The sequence below is a fragment of the Aphelocoma coerulescens genome, chromosome 2 (assembly GCF_041296385.1).
Source record: "Aphelocoma coerulescens isolate FSJ_1873_10779 chromosome 2, UR_Acoe_1.0, whole genome shotgun sequence".
Classification (NCBI taxonomy): Eukaryota; Metazoa; Chordata; class Aves; order Passeriformes; family Corvidae; genus Aphelocoma; species Aphelocoma coerulescens.
The window spans coordinates 76,056,575-76,075,836 of record NC_091015.1 but is presented as its reverse complement, the minus strand read 5'-3'; the positions used below and the strand labels follow the sequence as shown (position 1 = coordinate 76,075,836).

The following is a 19,262-nucleotide window of genomic DNA, read 5'->3' as shown; positions in this document are numbered from 1 at the left end:
TTCCCTTCGGGCTCCACATTCATACAGGGTGATGGAGTTAAGCGTTCTCTAGCAAGCCCAGTTCCTTGATGGAAACCCTGTGTTTGGCACAGAGAAACCACTTGAAAAAAAGAGGTTTGGGTAATTTCATCTCAGTAATTCAATGAGCCTAAGTTGGGACAAACATAAATTTACTGATTTTTTCCTAGAAATATCTCAGTGTTAAATATACTCTATTGGTACCTAGGGTGACTGTGGGTAAAATTTGCTACATACAGTTTTAGTGTGTTTATATGTACATACTATATATATAAAATGAAACATATATGCACAAATTTATTTCTTAGATGCTCCTCTATCAGATGCTCAGCTTCCATTTCTGTAGGATAAAAATGCTAGTTAATACTATACAATAAGGAAACCATATTCACTTGGAATTCTAGACATCATCCTAAAGCTTATGGATATGATATAGGCAGAATGCTAGGTAGTGTTCTGCTACATTTCAGAGGGCAAAGCTTTCATTTTTAATGCTGCAGAAATGCTCTTTATCACTGTCTTCCATATCTTCAAGCATATCAGCATTTCATAAGTGTTGCTAAGACAGTTGCCCAAGGTGCAGCTGAACATCTGGATCACTCTCTTTTTCCATTAGGCTAAGTATCCAGGATGGCAGGATTAAATGTGCTCATCCCCAAAAATAACTGTTCTGTTTGATGCTAGAAGGGAAGTGAAAGTTTCCTAAATACTTCGAACTTTTGCTTTGCATTTGTATAACAGGGAAGAACTTCCCATTGCTTCAGCCAGGGAAGCTGATGCCCTCTCCTAAAAACTGCCTGGTGGACTGTCTCGAGAGGCCACCACTTTTCTCCCTGTCAAAACAAAGTGTGAGCACCTAGGATGCAATTACTTCCACTTTAAGGAAGAAGCGTTTTATGCAAGCTTTTGGCTTAGGACAAGATTTAGTCACTGGTAAACCCTACAGTGAGTCAATTGTCCAATAATTGATGAGTCAGAGCATCCAGATGCCTTTAAAAAAGTAATAAATCACTTAGATAAGCAAAAAAAAAACCCAAAAAAACCAACCAACCAAAAAAAGGCAGTAAATAGACTGAGCTCTGAGTATTCACACAAGTATACTTAGAATAACACCATCATATACAAAACTATGTGATCAAAGGTATTTCACAGTTTCACTCAAATTTTGGCCATAGCTCTGGATTTGAGAAGGTGCTGGCACCTGGCATTTCTTCTGCAAAAATGGCTTGCCAAAAATATCCTCCCACCCCATCCCTGAAAAAACAACTGTGTCCCTTGCATACATATGTTATAAAAGAGTATAAGCCAGTTACAAACCACTCTCTACCAAGTGTCAGACCTAAGACATCTCTATTTTTGTATACAAAAGCTATTACAGACCATCTGCAAAGTATTTTTTTAGTTTCTGTAAGATTTTTAAATACTATTCAGAACAGACTTGCTAGACTGTCTCTTTTCGACTAATCTTTTTGCAAAGAGAATCCAGCCATGTCAGAGGCAAAGCATTCTGCATATTGGGAAGCCACATCCGCATGTTCTGCATGGCCTGGCCTCCTGGTGCCAGGTGGAGTGGCTCACACATAGAAAGAGGACAAAAGTGCAGCAATGAAATCCATCAGGCCAAGGTGGCAGCCACATTTTACAGATTTTTGTCTCCATATTTGGTCTCCAGGCTTTTCAGTACATTGCCTAACAGTAATAACTGTGTGTAGAATACCCTTGGGACAGGAAAGAGCAGGCTTCCTTGCACAGGGAACCTTTTCATAGCGCTTTAAAACTTCCATCCGAAATTATTGGACTCAACACATCAAAATTATTAACTAATCAATAAACAATTTAACTAATAAATAAATAATTTGACCCACAGATACTAACCAATGAAAAACGCCTGTTTTTCTCTGCATACTCTCACCCTGACACATATCAACAGGTAATAAACTATTTTACTCCTGTTTTCACTTCAACAAATGTCCCTTAGAGCATAATTTTAGCTCTTTCAAAAGAACCACTTAGAGTAGATATCTGAAAGTAACTTTATGACTATAAGAGGTTCATTAACTCAGACTTGATTCACATCAACATTTCAAAAGGAAGTCCCTTTTCACTTTCAAATGTTCTTCCAGTCCATCAATTTTACATCACTCTCAAAGGCTGGCTCTAAGTCAACAGTTTAATTTCCCCAAGTCAAGTAGCAGTACATTCACTTATGTTACTGTATGAGGGCAGTTCACACTGGGAAGCCCTATATTTAAAAGAGTATAGCCAACAACTTGACAACAAATTGTCCCTGAATACTAAGCACAAACACACACACACACACACACACACAAAGGAAGAAAGCACTTTGCAAATAATAGGATTGAAAGCAATAAACTATCACAGCATTCGTGCCCATTTAAAAGGACAGATGGAGCTGCTTGGGCCTATCAGGTCAATAATCCACAAACTAAGAAGGATTTATGTGATAGACTGTAATGGCTTAAATCCACTTTTAAGAGGGAAGGTTACAATAACTTGGAACAATGCTCAGTATATTCGGGGGCCTGGTGTGGTAAATAAGAATTAACACAGTTATTTAAAAATCAAATGAACAGGTGAAATAATGGGTTTTTAAATGCTCTGTTCCACTGATCTTCAAACTACCTAAATTTTAATACCAGATGTCACAACAGTGAGTCAGAGGCAGGCTGGCAGAACAGCCTTTCCCCAGGGAGCAGTGCAGGGCCCAACCTCCCTTCTCTTCCTGACTTGGGAAAACCAAATGTGAAACCTTGGGATATAATGGGAAGATATTTTTTGCACATGTTGTTTTGTCTTTCTCCCTTAGTTGACCTCTTGGCAATCCCTGACCTCTCAAAGACTTTCACCGGCCATGAGACCTTAAGGAGGCTTAAAGGAGGCTACCCAGGTGCTGATTCCTGACAGAAGGGGGCAATGGTTTCCACCTGGTCAGTGGGTTGCCCTTACCTAGTTTGTTACAGGAGCAGGGTGGGTAGGGTTTCTGAAGATTTTGCTTCTTATGTCTGCTCTTCAGTTTGGCAGCTTGATCATGGGTTAGACAAATGCGTGACAGAGATTTCACGTGTTTCTTTCTGACCAAGAAGGAGCAGAATTTCTTGGGTGGCCTATGAATCTGATTTAATGAGATAGGTGTTTATTTTATTGCCATATCTGGGTGTGAGTCTACACACTGTAGCAAATATGAGTTAAAGCCCTCTTCTACTTTGCTGGGTAGTTGTCTGTTTCTGTATTCTCTTCTAAAGAGCGTTTCCTGTTTACAGATTTTTGGCTGTGGCCTCCTTAGATTTTCCTACCCCATTTCTTAAATTTCATCTATTCTTCAAATTATTTTTTTTCCTTCTAACTACATAACATATTTTAAAACTGCTATACTGCTTCCACGTTGGCAGTAGTTTCCTTTCTTTCTCTGGCCATGCAATAGTTGTCATGACTGCATCTGTCAGTATTGTTACAAGGCATTAGCTGTAGAAGGCATGCCCTTGCAAGCTAAAAAGAGAGGTATATTTAATGGTGTTTAAAAGCTAGGGTAGATATGAGGAATACACCAGCACCTCTTACAGAGAGGTGTTTCCCCTCATGCAGAGCAGTGGGCATGTTTTCCAGCATTCTGGTTGAACCAGCTCATTTCAACTTTCACCCCAGAGAGCAAAGCTCAAAGTACTCTTTTTCCTCTTGTTGCTGAGTAAAGTTAATTGAGTGATATCTGAGGCACACAGATACTCGGGATCCCATTGTGTGTCCTACTGAAATTGATAAACAACTGCAGAAAAAACAGAAAAGCCCTAGGGAATGCTGTGAGCTGCTCACCACGCGTTCATATTGCTCCATCTTGAGTTCTGCCTGCAGCCCTGGAAAGCACATGGTTAAACACAATAAGCTACAGTTTTCTCTTTCTTTCAAGAAGTTCAAAAGACTTACACCCACCAGCAACAGAAATTTGTGGGAGCTGAACAAAGGAAGGGTGCTAGGAGTTAACTGCTTGGGGTTGGTTCTGCGTGCTTGTTCCCCTGATGTGTGAAATGTTTGTGTATGTATAACATATAAGCAGCTTGAAACGTGGAGGGGGTTTTTAATTGAAATGTGTTCTTTTTTTAATATATGTATATACAAATGGAGCCTAGTCTGTTCTGAAATGTGTTTGAACTACAGAAAAATGAAGTACTGGACTTCAGTGTGAATTTGGTTGTTTATTCTATTTGTATACAGTAAGGCTGGAGGGAGAAGGGGAAATAATGGTAATTTAATTGGTCAGATGCTTTCTGTAAGGACAATACCCCATTTTTAAATGTTTGTTCTATTGGTTTTTATTCAGTCCTTGTTTCTGTGTCTTTAGATCAAAAATAATACCTCTTTAGGAAGATGGAAGGGGAAGAACCTATCAGGTGTCCAAGAGAACTCAAGTTATTTCCAAACACAGAAGTTTTGTAGATGTTGCTTTATTTTCTCTCTCTGCTGAACAAAAGGTCGGGAGCAGCATCTTTGAATGTATGAAGCTTCTTCTCAATTTCAACATGCTGTCATTCTTTTTCCCACTGAGTAATGAAGAAAAGTCCTATGTAGAAAAGCTGAAGAGAAGAAAGGTTTGGGGAGGTTTAGCAGTTCAGCATACCTCACATTCATAGTTATTCAGTGGAGAATCTGAACAGGTATTTAACTCAGCCTCAGAATTAAGGGCACGTTTAAATAATCTTTTAATTGGGTCCAGGATTACAACTGAATGTGAAGAAGGTTTTCTGACAGACACAGGAAGAGAAAGAAGTAATTTTGATTTGAGATTATGAATATTTAAACAGAAAATCATAGAATTAAGGACTAAAAACAACCACTTGTGGTGAAGAGTTGTCTTCACTGGTCTGAAACAAAGGGATATTTTCAATTTGAGTTTTCTGAATAATTTTTAAATACATTTTGATAGTAATTTTAAATGGATAAGTTGTTTTGTGCTTAAAAAGCAAAATAACCTCACTATCAAAAATGTCCAAGTACAATGTTTTTACCTTCTTTGCATGTCATGAAAGCCCCAGCCCAATGACAGCTACATTTAAGAATAAACATTTGGGTAAAATTGACCCAAATTAAAAAATATATATATTTCTGTATAGAATCTTTCTCATTTCAAATAAAAATTTTGTCCAGCTATGATCTGGATGTTGCAGGAAACATTAGTAACACTTTACCTCTATAACCTATTGCCCTGCACAATCCTTCAAATGTCAGGGTATATGGTGGCTTAGGAAGGTTATTCTGGCAAATGGATAACTGTGAGTGAGCAGAGCAGCAAGAGGCAGTGTGTCAGTGTCAGCAGTAAGGCATCAGTCTGTGATGGTGGAACAAGGGAATGTTTGAATGGAGCTATTTGTCATGTACTATAATGCAGTGATGAACACAGTAGCCTTGATAAGGCTGAAGGTCAAATTTCTGATATGTACAAGGGATACATGTTCACTGACTGTGGGAGATTGAACATTGCTATGCAGGGAAAAAGGGTCTTGTGATGAGGTAAGTTAGAAGAAGCAATGGCAGAAATATCAAAAGTTCTCAGGGGAACTACTGACCCCATTGAACTTTGCCATATGAAGTACTCCACTGCATTTCTGTTATGGGACCCAGGGTACTTCTGGGTTTGCGTGTCGAAGTGTGCCTCGCAGTTGCAAACTGAATAGGAACTTACCTGGGCATGTATTCTGTTTTCTTCTTTGCCTGTCTTCACTTGCCTGCCCCGAGCACAGGCTGTTTCACACAGAAGCTCAGCTATGAGGGATGTCAAACCTCATCATATCCTAACAGGTCCCTGTCTGGGTCACAAAGAGATAAAAATGTTCTGATATACTATAGTAGAATGTTTTCTCCCCAGTGGTTAGGAGTCCCTCCTTTCTTCCCCTGTGCAGGATTCCCCAGGTGGTCTTGCCCTATAAGCAAGTCTTCTACAATACCAGGTCAATGGCGAGGAAATGAACTCCTGTTGATTATCTCACATTTATGAATGCATTCAAAGTTTTCATATGTGAGGGGCAGATTACTTTAATCATGAAACTTTAAGCTGCTATTTATAACTAGAGCTAGCTACATCTCCAGCCTCTGAACTCAGTCCCTTCATGCAAGGGTTTGTGTCTTTACTTGCTGTAGAATACTAGGATTTCCATACCCTCCGAGCCAAGGGCTGTGATACTTTTTGAGTCCCTGAGACTGCAGGCACCTACAGATTTATCCTGAACATGCAGATGTCCTAAAACAGTACAGAGGAAAACAAGTAGGGAAAATTGACTTTAGGTGTTTTGCCTTGCCAGAATGGGTTTTTTCCCCAAGGTGTCACAGGGGTAGGGTGCTATAAGTTCCCTTCAACAGTTGACCCTCTATGACAGCCCACTTGACTTTGCAGCATATTGCTCATGTGTCCTTTGCATAGTCACTGGAGTTGTTTTAATCTCAGCATTCAAACTGACCAAAGATATTCCAGCAGCTTGCCTTGGAGCCTAGAAATAGGCTCTCCGCAGCTGACAATTCAAACTGACCCAAGGGTGTTTATCAGTGGGTAGCTTGTATTTATCAAGTATTTCAGGCTTTGTCTGTGCCTTCTAATTAAATCAAGCCAACATAATCATACAATCAACATCATAAAAATCAGGTCAACGTACACTATTCATAAATTACTGCAAAGCATCTGTCACATGCTTAATCTGCTTTTTAAAGTGGGGGGCTGCCTTTGCTTAAGCCCGTGTCTTAAGCTACTGCTTTAGCCCCCTGTTGTTTGACACTGTATGATGGGAAGGCAAGATTACTTATGCTTGTATGTACAATATGCAGCGTAGAAGCAGCTGACTCATTATCAAGCAGGATCTCTAAACAAGTTGTTTTAATGTTGGAACTGAAGAACTAGGATCCACAGTAGCAGCCTTTCACATTTTAAAGACAGAGCAGAGGTAGGGGTTAAGGAATCACTCACTCTTTGGTCTGCAATGGTCATGCAACATTTTAGGACATGGAATTCTGTGCGTTATTGGACTCAGTACATGTCGCTCCATCTCTCAAAGTAAACAGTAGAATTTCCCTCTTTACTCCGGCTGCTGCAGCCATGGTAGAGACGAAATTCTGGGAAAAACTGTGCTTTATGTTGCATGTGCTGTTAAGAGGGAGGAAGACATAGCAAAAACCATGTGTATGTCAACCTTTTGCCTGTGTACTTGTATGAGCTACCAAAACCTTGGAGGTAGACAGCTGTAGAATATAGAACACCAGTTCTTTCTCCTCCAATGTCAAGTGAGGATATAGAATTGCAAACAAAACTTTCACTCCAGCCTCAAATTCACCTCCTAATGTGTGGCTCTTGGAAAAGTTGCAGGAAGGGGGTCATAACTGAGAAAGTTGTTGTTGCAAAGAACACTTTTGGCAATGCTTCTTGTTCTAAGCAGTTTAGCTCAGGCCGATCAGACACTAGAGAGTTCTGCATTTCATCAGCTGTACTGGTTGGGCCTTCATCACAAACATCTGAACCAGCACCATTAATAAGTAGCTAAGATGGCATCATCTGGACCACATCAATTTGTCTTTTGCATACCTCCATGAGTATAAATGGAGAGTTGATTTTAATGAAGGGGGTTGTTTTAGGATTCTTCTTTGGTGTCCTGAGTAGTGTCTAACAATAGAAGGCCTGTCCTTTCTGGTGAATGGCACCATCACTTTAAATTCATATCACCTTCATTGTCCAGGCCTGATTTCCCTGAAGACATACACCACTGCTCTACAATGAAACAGGATCAAGCAAAATGTTACCAGAATTGGGAATTGCTATGTTCACAGTAATGCTTCTTGTACTCAAATAATATTCTGCTTTAACAGTGGAAAAAGCAGGCAGCCAGCTTCTGTAAGGGCTGTGACAATGGACCTGTCAGTCACCTCAACATTTTTATTCTGATAAAATGGGTTTGTTCAAATCTTCTAGGGACTTCTTTCACTGCAGTTGCATATATTTGCATAGTGATTCTCAGATAAGTGCATGCCAATAGCCACTTCTGTGAACAGATGTTGACAGAAGTATCAACAGAAGTATCAGAGGTACGTGAACAACGATGTATTTTTGCATGCACAGAGAAATGCATAATCTAGTAGTATGCTGGAAATTTGTTAGTTCTGCCTTCCAACATGTCTGTCAAGTCACTGCATGCTAATCAGCCTTTGCATAAGTATTGATCCTTTTCGGTAATATCAAGCAAAAATTTAGAATAAGAAAGGGAGAACCAGGAGAGATGTGCTACAGCAATACTGGTAATAGAGACAATGTATGCATATTTTATGACACCTTATTAAAGAAAAGCAACATTCAATTTAAAATGCTGTATTTGCCAAAACGTGTAGAGATTGAATATGTTCTTGGTTGTTATCATAACAATAATGTAGCAAATATTGAAATAATTACCTAAAACTTCAGTTGGTATAGGCTGTTTTAATAGTAAGTGTCAACAAATCCACTTGGCTATCTAAATCTCCCCTGCATGTTGGTGTTATCAAGATGAAGCCTATGAAACAGGGACATTAAATAGAGAGCTGTCACAGGCCAGGATAATAGAATAGAAAAGAGAACAAGTTTTAAATGAAGTCTCAGCATACTTCATGTAGCAAAAATACTTATCTAAAAACTAGTGATAACCTACTTTGCTGATGATAGAAGCAAAGAAGGCTTTTATGCCTTTCCAGATATTAATATATTTTTCAGGCCAAAATGAAATTATGCAGCATGTAGCCCAAACTCAGAATCAGGGAAGTGAAATGCATTTAATTCTCTCTTTCTGTTCATCCTTTGTTACTCTGAAGCAAGTAAAGAGTATTATTCCAGCAATAGCTCAGTTTCTATAACTAAATACAAAATCGGAGATGCACTTAGACTATGAATTTTTTTTCAGGTTTCTATTGTGACTAATATGAAATCTATCCACATTTATTTTTATTTCTCATTACTGTTTTCTTTAAGGTCATCCATATCTAGCATTCTCTGAACTTTTTTGTTTCATCAGCATATGAGATACTGGAATTTTTTTCTCCTCTTTTAATACTTTTGCTTTTGATTTGTGAAAAAAAACAAACCAAACAAAAACAATTTTTCCATTCCTAGAAAAAGTTTAGTAATATTTTCTTCTTCTTCTTCTTCTTAACATGGCAAATCATTTGAAGCAGACTCTTGTTCATCTGGAACTCTTTAATTGCTGACAGGAAGCAGAAGACTTGATGAGAGCATGCTAAAAAGGAAGCAGAAGGGCAAAAAGAAGAGGCAGGGAAAATTAGATATTCTGTTCTTGAAGATTTGTACTTTAAAGAGTCAGATCCAGAAATCCTGTCCTGAAGGTTAATTTAACTACTCCAAACACATATTGAGAGTTGCCAGCAGAGGCAACCTTTTGCTAATGGCTGTAGGGTATATTCTTTTAATGCTAAAATGAGTTTCCACATAACACTCTGAATACTTGTCTAAATTTTTGTCCCAATTTGTCAGTCTTGGTATTTCGGGGGTCAGAAGGAAGGAGGCATACACAGTCACAGAAAATATAAAAAATATATAAAATCCCAGGCTGCTTTTTTCCCCCCGTTAAAAAGGATAGGACCCATTTACAAACGTGTGCTGTAGATGAGCAACAAATTTCCCTATACGTCAGAGCTAAAGAAGAAAATTAGAGTGAATGCTACTTCACTAGAGTGGGTCTGCCCCTACTTCAGTATGGCTCTGCCTAATAATTAGATATTTGTGAGAGCCTGTATCTGAAATGGCCTGTGACTTCCCTTGCAGCTCTCTACATGGAGATCTCTTGCATCTCCTACTTGCAGACAGAGAGTGCTAAAGGTTTTCTCTTGGGTTCTTTATTATGGGCATTTTTTATGATACAGGTACATACTGTTGTCCCCAAATCTTACTGGAAGCCACACTTCATGTAAAGTTAATCAACCTAATTGTTTCACATCATGCCTTCCCATTTGAGAAAATTTCACCAGGAGTAATTTCTAGCACTCTTTTTGCAAGAATTTCTCACAAGCTGAAATTTTTATCTTAGTGACTTTGACTTCTTTCAGAGATGCAAGATTCCCTGCCGTAGAAATGTCACTACTAACATCAGATTCCAGTCCGTGTTCTTCTTTCTAAGTATTTGGGGTTTCAATCCTCTTCCTGTATCTGAAAACAATAAAATTGAAATTGGTCATACAGATTTTGAAAATTTTTCCTTTAACATGATTGTTCATATTAGTTATCTTGCCATCATTTATTGCAACATCTGAGTAAATCTTGAATACCTCGATTTTCTTTAGTTCTCACTGTGGATTGCCTCTTCATTAAGATGCTGACCGGCTTTGACAGCATGTATGAGTTTGTAGTTGGCACAGTTTCAAAAAAAAGGAAATATTTGAGCTCTTGTAATTAAATAGGCATTAACTCATTAATTGCTGAGAATATTATACTGTGAACTTGCTCGTTTGTGAGATGCTCAGCAATAACTATGGCATAGGCTTAAAGCAGAATCCCAAAACTTAACTTAGTGACCATCTCTGCTGCTGCCATTAGATTACTCAACCACAGCGATTCTGTTCTATAATACAGTGCTTGTTCTACCAGGTTTTATAGGACTGACTATCATACTCATCACCAAGTGCAGTAATGGATAGATGTGCTAGGTTGTTCAGTAAAATCATAGGAAAAGATTCAGACTGATGATGTAAGCTTTTAGTTCTTGAAGTTTATAGAGTTGCAACACCTTCCTTTGCCAGGGCTTTTGTAAATATTCTGTATTTTAGAATATTCAAAGTGCAGCAGTCTGCATCCTTACAGGCATTCAGTTAGCTTTACTTTCTGGGTTTCATTTACATGTTCTGAATATCAATTCAGTTTGTTCAGTCGCTTCTCTTTATAGAAAGAAATTCTCTATATTTTCTTTATATGCCAGTCTTTATAGCAGAGATTTGGTAAATAGAGTTGTATCTAGAGGGCTATTTATCTGACCCAACCACATATTAGATGAAGCAAGTTGAATTAAGAGATGGCAAAATAAGTGCCCAAGTCACTATAAGATATAGCTAGAAAAAGAACACAACAAGTTACAGAGGAAAAGCTGCATGAAGGAGACCTTGAGCCTTCTACCCTAAACATAGCCTGACTTTATCAAGGATTTAGGGAAATCACAAGGACAGTAACTTACCTGTAGGTTTCTTATCCCTGTTGTTTCTGGTTACCTTCTTTAGTAATTATGTTCTGATAAGCAGAGGACTAAACAGTCAAGAATAGAGCTAAAGTCATCTTAAGACTTGTTGAAGATGCTAAAGTATGAAATGGTTACTTTGGAATACAGTGAATCTGAGCTGGCTGATGTCAAGAAGTGATGTTTAGTAGATTCTACTAAAAATACGTATGTGCATAGCTATTCAGTATTTTTAACTGATTAAAAAGCAGGGTTTTCAGAAGTCTGGTCTCTGGAACTATTTCTCTGATGAACCAATTCTTCTTTTAATAAAAACAAAGTCACTTTTTGGCAGGATTCTCTATAACCAACTGACAAGTCTATTTAAGTCTGCTTCCCAAAGTTTTATTTTTGTATCCTATTTGTCACCAGCTAATGAGCAGTGCAAAGTATCAGTTGCTGAAGCACGTGGTTTGAGCAGCACTGGACTCACTGGGCACTGATTATTAAAATAGAAGTTAGTTGGTAAAGCTCCAAGGATGAACCTGAAACTTGGGTTTGAGTGTTGTTAGGACTGCTTCCACATGTTAGCCTATGAATCGAATGAGACATCATTACTGTCTCTTCAACTATGTTTTAAAAAAAATATCCTTGTGTCTTTACCAGGTGTTGTGCTTAGTGACAGTGAGAAAATTACAAGCTGATTAAAATTCTAGTCTTTTATGCTCTATTTATTGGGGATTTTTAACCAAGCATCTAAAAGCTCCCTGTATGTTTTCAGGACTCTATGCACACAGGGAAGAAGTGATCCTGACGCAGAGTTGACAATTGAATGTAAGAGGCAAGAGATAAAATGAAAAAGCAGGAAGCACTAACAGCATCACAGAGGGCTTTTTTTTTTTTTGGTTTGTTAAGATTACTGGTAAGGTAGACATGTCTGTTTGTTTAAGAAAGCAAAAGAAAGTTTTGTAAGGATGGATGAAAAACAGGACAATGAAGTACCTGAAGGTGCAGATTGGTGAAAGTGGAAAACTTCATCTGACAATCTTGTAGCGCAATAATGGAAGAAGGGGTATGTTTGAAGGAAATAAACTAGTCAAGCATCTACTTTTCTAAGTACCATCCTGTATTCATCCTTGTTCTGCACAGCAGTGGAAGTAGGTGTGACTGAAGTGAATGCTGCAATGAATAAGAGTTCTGCTGAAGTTTGTAAAGGTCTCATCAAGTTGTCCTCCACCCTATGCATCTTCCTGCTCAAGCCTGGGTCTATTAAAGAATCCCCTGTAACTAAAAGAAGTAGCATTTTGCCTGTTACAATGCAAGTAGTGCTTTAGACTAGGTAAATACTTCCTAGTTCTTTACATGATATTTAAGACTGCAATTCCCATTTCACACTTTATAATTTAGGTATTAATCTTTGACTCATCCTTGACATTCTCCTTTACACCTACAAGTACTTTGGTGTACAGTATGTTTTGGAATTTAACAAAATTAGATATACTGCACTTTGCCAGAGAATGACTAGAGACAGAGTACTTTTTTCCTAAGCTAGCCAAGTTAAAAAAACCCCACTTCTGCAGCCTTAGCAAGACCATGTGTGTCAGGGCAGCTGTTTTGCCATAACACAGACGGTCTACATCCACTAGAGATGAATAACCTGTGCAGATAGGAGAAACATTTGTAACCTATCACTAATTTTTTTTAATACCTTTCTTGTGTGTACACCTCTGTGTATGTATGTATCTTCTCCCTCTAGAAGTTCTATGTTACAAGTATTTCAGATAGGAACAGTTCTGCTTTATCAATTTCATGGATGAGCTCTCTGTATTTCAGGATCTCTCACAGTATTTTCTAGCCTTATTTAGTGACCTATAAGACACAGATCAGACAGAGAATGGTCTCATTTTGTTTTTCTTTTCCAAGTTGATTGTGTATGTACTAGTGGAAATCCATGAAATTTAAATGCCGTGCAGCATCAACAGCATCTGGCTTGGGAGCCAGAAGCTGACGTTGGCTTCCTCCTAATGTGCCATTGCACTTATGTCATAGCTGCTAACCCCTCCTGTAAAACAGAGGTGGATGTGTGGCAGAGATCAAGACTTCAAGCACATTGTCCTACCTGTAATTTGGATTCCATTCTGTGTGCTGGAGCCAGAACACCTATGTCCTGGAGGAAACAGTTCTCTGTGCTGTTTATGCTGCTGGCCTTTAGCTTGATGGTTTTTGTTTGCTTCTTTTTTCCCTTACCATCATCACCAGTTAGTGTCCTGAATCTCACGTGGTTGGGCTTTTGTGCACAAAGGAACAATAGAAACTGTAAAATCACAGAAAGGATGAAATGTAAAAGCATTAATCTCAGAAGAGTATGGACAATGAAGAAAGTCTTGAGAAAAGGGTGAAAGATGCTGTGGATATACCTTACTGAAATTTATGGAACACTTAGGTATTGTGCCAATGAGTTGAAACAATGGTAAGACATAGAAAGACTGTCCCACTAATGGTAATGGTCTGTCCTTTGCTCATGCTCTCTGTTATTCCCCTGTTTGCTTCCATGGAGAAAGGAAGCTTTTCTTCTACCAGATTTTGCTACGGATTTCAATGAGAAAATATTTAGATGCTAAATTCTTTCAGGCAGGGATTATTTCTTCATCCCCTGCCACAGTGGGACTTTTGAGTTATGACTGCAGACACTAGGGACTCAGAAAGGCAGTGAGGAGGAATAATAATGGAATAGCGCAAATTGTAAATGATTTCTTTCCTGAAGATTGTTTAAAGCAGATGTACACAATGCTTAGTGGGATCTCTCAGCAAAATCCAGATCTGCAATGAATAGAGCAGAATGAAATGCAGCTGGGATGGAGCTGTCCCTTCTAACCATAGCAGACGGAATGCATCAGTTAATTACATCTTGGATATATGATCTTCTCAATCCCAGGTCATGCGTGGGCTCCTTCTCCCAGCCAGCTCTAGGTTTAGACAGGACAGAGTTTCACAGCAAAGCAGACTGCTGGGGAGGAAGGGAGCCTGTAAAACAACAGTGGCTACAGAACTCTTTGCCAGAGCTATTTCATTGTTTGCTTTGCCAAGCAGCTGCTGCCAGGGAGTTTCAGTTCCTTCCAGAAGCAGCAGTTGCTGCCCCAGCCCCTCTAATTCCCCCCGAAGCAGCGGAGACACAAGTTCAGCTTCTGTAGCAGAAGAAAACCCAGTGCCCATGGGGCTTTTGGCTGCCACTTTTGGGAGCAGCAGCATTTTCTGTTGCCTTGCAAGGGGGCAACTCAAGCCACTGTCTATTTCACTAGGCAAGTTTTAGCTTTTAACAGGCTCAGAGTATTTATTAGCCACTCTAATCTGAACAGACATTTCTCTGGTTACTCTTGAATAAATAATCTTTTCCTGAGGGTGAAGGATGGATCTTTCCACTGTGATTGCCTGTCCTCTTTCAGTACTATCATATTCCTTTGGAGTCTACTGCTGAATCTTGGACTTACCATTGCTTCCACCATTCACCAGCTTAATTTGGTGAATGTGACTTAAAGGGACACACCACTAAGTGGTGGTGAGAGACACCCTCAGAGAGAGAAGATGACAAGAAGTCTGTGACTAGATGATGGGAATTTATTCATTACAGAAACACATATGAGTTGTAAGAGTAAAAAAATGAAAATGGAAGTAATGAAAAGTAATGAAAATGGAAGGACACCTTATTGGAATAATAATTGCAATAGTCCTGTCGTGCACCTGGGGAGGAATAACCCCATGCATCAGTACAGGTTAAGGATTGATCTACTGGAAAGCAGCTCTGCAGAGAAGGAGCTGGGGGTCCTGAGGGACAACAAGCTGTCCATGAGCCAGCAATGTGTCCTTGTGGCCAAGAAGACCAGTGGTATCCTGGGGTACGTTAGGAAGACCATTGCCAGCAGGTTAACAGAGGTGATCCTCACACTCTACTCAGCCTTAGTGAGGCCACATCTGGAGTACTGTGTCCAGTTCTGGGCTCCTCAGGACAAGAAAGACATAGAACTCCTGGAGGGAATCCAGTGGAGGGCTATGAAGATGATTAGAGGACTGGAGCATCTCTTCTATGAAGAAATGCTGAAAGCTGGGCCCTGTTTATCTGGGAGAAGAGATGACTTCTAATGGAAACATGGGAAGTTTCACTTGAATATGAGGAAAAAAATCTTTACTTTGAAGGTGACAGACCACTGGAACAGACTGCCCAGAGAGGTTGTTGAATCTCCTTCTCTGGAGATATTCAAAACCTGCCTGAACACGATCCTGTGCAACCTGCTCTGGGCAAAACTGCTTTAGCCAGGAGTTTGAACCAGATTGTGTGACACAATAGGCTTTTTTTTTTTATCAATAATGACAATATCTGGCTTTGTCACAATTCTCCAGATGACTGGGAAATCCAGTGTATTACTACTTAGTGAAAAATCTTTGCAGGAGACAGACAGGGCTTAAAGAGCAGAGTGCTTGAGGGGCTAGACAAATAGTTATTTTAAGTATCTCAAATGTATTTCTTCATTATGAAGAAAATGATCAACCATGTTCTTCAAAGGTTCTCACATTTCAGGGTCTCATGGCGGCTTTCTAGTCACCTACAGATGAGTATAATTCTCCCTTTGGTGAAGTGACTGAATACATTACTTCTATGTGACACGTTCTAGTTACACCATCTTCCTCAATTATTCATGATATGCGTCAGAGGAAAAAAGGAGGAAAAATTATAATTTGCAGCAGAACAATTGGGAGACTTTAAGAAAAGAAATTCTAATCCAAAGGGTCTTGTATACTAGGAAGATCTACCAGGGAGGTTGTGCTATCTTTCAAGAGAAGATTTAAACTGTAGGTCAGAGAAACACCACTGGAGAATGAGCTTGGTAAACCTATTGCTGCTGTGGTGCACAGGGACTAGAGAATTTCTCAAGTCTCCTTCTGCCTTGAATTTCTGTGAACCTGGGCTTTTTTTTTTGTTGTTTGCTGCATGTTTATTGATCTATCCCACTATGCTCTTTTCCATTTAAACTGCAACTCTGCATTAAATACTGCCTTCAAACACCTTTTCCTTCTTCAGTAATCTTTTTCTGGAAGGGCATACTACATCTCTCTTTTATTAAGCACACACTATTTGTATGTTCCAGTCCTCATTTCCTCAGGCTTTTGGAGCTGTTTCCAGCAAATTGTGTTTTCTCATAGGCTCCAGGCATTGGGAGAAAAATTACAGCCTAGAAGTGAAATTTCACATACCTAAAAAAATGTTAATATCTCCCAATATGCCGTATTCACATGGGGTTTGCAGAAGATGGGCATAAAACCCAGACTGATTTCAGTAGTGCCAGCATTTGGCTAGAGGAGCCTGTCACACACAGAGATGTTATATGCTATAGATACTGTTCAACTAGTCCCTTTCATTAGGGATGCTCTAATTCAATCATGCACCATATCCTATTTTCATGTTAAACTATGTACAGAGCATTTTTACAAGCACATGTAGTTTTAGGACAAGGGGGAATGGCTTTGAATCAAAAGTGGGTTGTTTAGATGTGATAGTCAGAAGAAATACTATGCTTTTAGGGTGGTAAAGCACTGGAACAGGTTGCCCAGAGAAACTGTGTATGCTCCATCCCTGGAAGTGTTTGAGAACAGGTTGGATGGGTCTTTGAGCACTCTGGTCTACAGGAAGGTGTCCCTCCTATGGCAGGGGTGTTGGAACTTAGATGATCTTTAAGGTCCCTTCCAGCACAAACCATGTTAGGATTGATTCTCCCTTATTTCTACAGCCAGACAACTCATTCTCATTTGTTACAAGACCCACTGAAGCCTCCCTGTGAGTTGCAGATGTTGAACCACCACAAAGAAGATTCTCACTAAGACTTCATTTTTGTGGGCTCTTAATAAAAGAAGTGAGAAATGGAAGACAGGATTACTCTGAAGTAACCTCTGGAGTAATTGTTGTTTGTTGGCCGCTGACTATGTGCAGAGATAAGAGAGAGTAGCTACCCAGCTGCAGTATCTCCTCAGGTGTGAGAAACTGGCGAAGGAGTGGTGGTGGCTCAATTCAAACTCCACTAGTCTCCCTGGTCAAATGCCGATTAGAAATTTGTTGTTGGATGATTTTGTAGAAAGTCTGTCATAGAACTCTGTGACAAAGTGTGTTTCTTACATGGTTCACAGGCAGAAGCCCTTTTTATCCTAGTACTAAAACATCTTGAATACCAAATCCTTGCCAAATTTAGTGAATTTCAGTTTAGGACCTGTTTCAAAAGAGAAATTTGTTTTATCTGTGTGCATTACACAGCTTGGACTGAACTTCTTATAGTCCTGTACCTACACAGGTGAAAAATACAAGCCAAATAAGAAATGCATGGAAAAACCCATACCATGGGGTTACAGGCAGGGTTTTAGCATGCTGCAATGTTCACTCCATATAGCAATTGTCTCCTCCATTCTCAAGACTGTGTCCTATTACTTTTTGGCACACAGCTATTTCTACCTACCCACCGCTTGAAGTTCCAGATAGAAAACTAAAGTTGAAAGGAACTGACCATGCCTTTGCAAGGTCCAATCCCTGAAATATTGTTTAAGCAGCTCCTTTACTAGAAAAGTATCTGGTTAGACCTTCATGTAACTGAACCATGTTAGGAGGCTTACAGGTATTTGTTAATGGTCTATGCCTACAGAAGGACTAGCACAAGGAATGTGAAAGAGAAATGATTTAGAGGAAGCAGCTGGCACTGTCTGGCTTTAGTCACCACTGTAATGCTGCTGTGCCCACATACCTCCTCTGCAGAAGTTGAGTTTCCTTTGCACATTCTTTTTGAGGGAGCTAGGGTTGTTTAGCCTGGAGAAATTGAGGCTTGAGGATACCTTATTGCTATCTACCACTGCTTGAAAGGAGGTTCTAGCAAGGTGGGTGTCAAGTCTCTTCTCCCAGACATATAGCAACAGGACAAGAAGAAATGGCCTTAAGCTCCACCAGGGGAGGTTCAAGTTGGACATCAGGAAAAACTTCTTCCCTAAGATGGTGGTAAAGCATTGGAACAGATTGCCCAGGAAGGTGGTGGGGTCACATCCCTGGAGGCGTCCAAGAAATGTCCAGCACTTAGTGCTATGGTTTAGTTGAAGTGATGGTGTTGGGTCAAAGGTTGGATGCAATGATCTTGGAGGCCTTTTCAAACCTTAATGATTCTACAATTCCAAAAGAAATACTGTAAAAAGCATTATCCTAAGTAAATTTTTACTTCTCACTCTCTTCCTCATGCTGGGCATCTCTAAGAGGCATAAAATTCTGCGTAGCTTTTAATTTTTTCTCTAAATCTACTATAGAGCTACTCAGACTAGTCTGTAGGTGATACCTGTCCTTGCCAGCTGGTGATTGTTGTAAGACCCCTTACTTGCAGAGCACTATAATAAGAATATAAGAACTCAGGCAATGGCAGAGCTACCTTGTCTCTTGAGTTTAATGAAGTGGATCCCTTACCCACTTGAAATCACTACTTGAGATACCTGGGAGACATTCTGATAACCTGGGAGTTTGTTATTATTGTAACAATGACAGAGACAGTGTATTAGCACACAATAGCTCTCTTCTTGCCTGATTCATTTATCTATCTATTTGTAAACTTATATGTGGATCTATATGTTTACATATTATAAAAATAGCTTTATCTATTTCTTTAAAGCTGGCCTACTTGAAACTGAGATTTTTTTTGTGCATGTCTGACCATTTCAAAGGAGGTAACAGAATGAAGAAATTATTACCTAGTATGCTTGCATTTAATAATGATTTTACTGTAGGGGGCTCAGCTCTGAAACAGGTATAGATAAAAGCTATAAGGAATAGAGAACAAGTCAGAAGATCTGGACATCCAAATAACTGTAAGTGTGTTCTGTGTTACAGAAGGTTCATTACATAGAGCTGTAAGCACTGGATACATCCCTCCCTTCTGAAAAGGAGATTAAAGAAATCCATATTACTTCTATCTTTTCATCATTTTTATTTTAGTATTTTAAGCCCCAAGTTCAAACTGACTTTAAGTAACTTCTAAAGCTATAAGGGGTTAGGCAGAG

At 39.3% G+C, this 19,262-nt stretch overlaps 1 long non-coding RNA gene across 3 annotated transcripts in view; it reads right to left on the bottom strand.

Annotated features, from left to right (window-relative positions):
- Positions 1 to 4,475: 4,475 nt before the first annotated feature.
- The window catches only part of LOC138106825 (uncharacterized), a 38,047-nt gene continuing 23,260 nt past the window's right edge, over positions 4,476 to 19,262 (bottom strand). For 2 of the 3 annotated variants that reach the window (XR_011149141.1, XR_011149142.1), the window contains 5 exons: positions 13,312 to 13,506; positions 10,135 to 10,195; positions 8,453 to 9,269; positions 5,711 to 5,834; positions 4,476 to 4,604 (listed from right to left, as the gene is read on the bottom strand). This is a non-coding gene — a long non-coding RNA (uncharacterized lncRNA). The remainder of the gene's footprint in view (positions 4,605 to 5,710; positions 5,835 to 8,452; positions 9,270 to 10,134; positions 10,196 to 13,311; positions 13,507 to 19,262) is intronic. The other variant, XR_011149143.1, reaches the window with a different exon arrangement.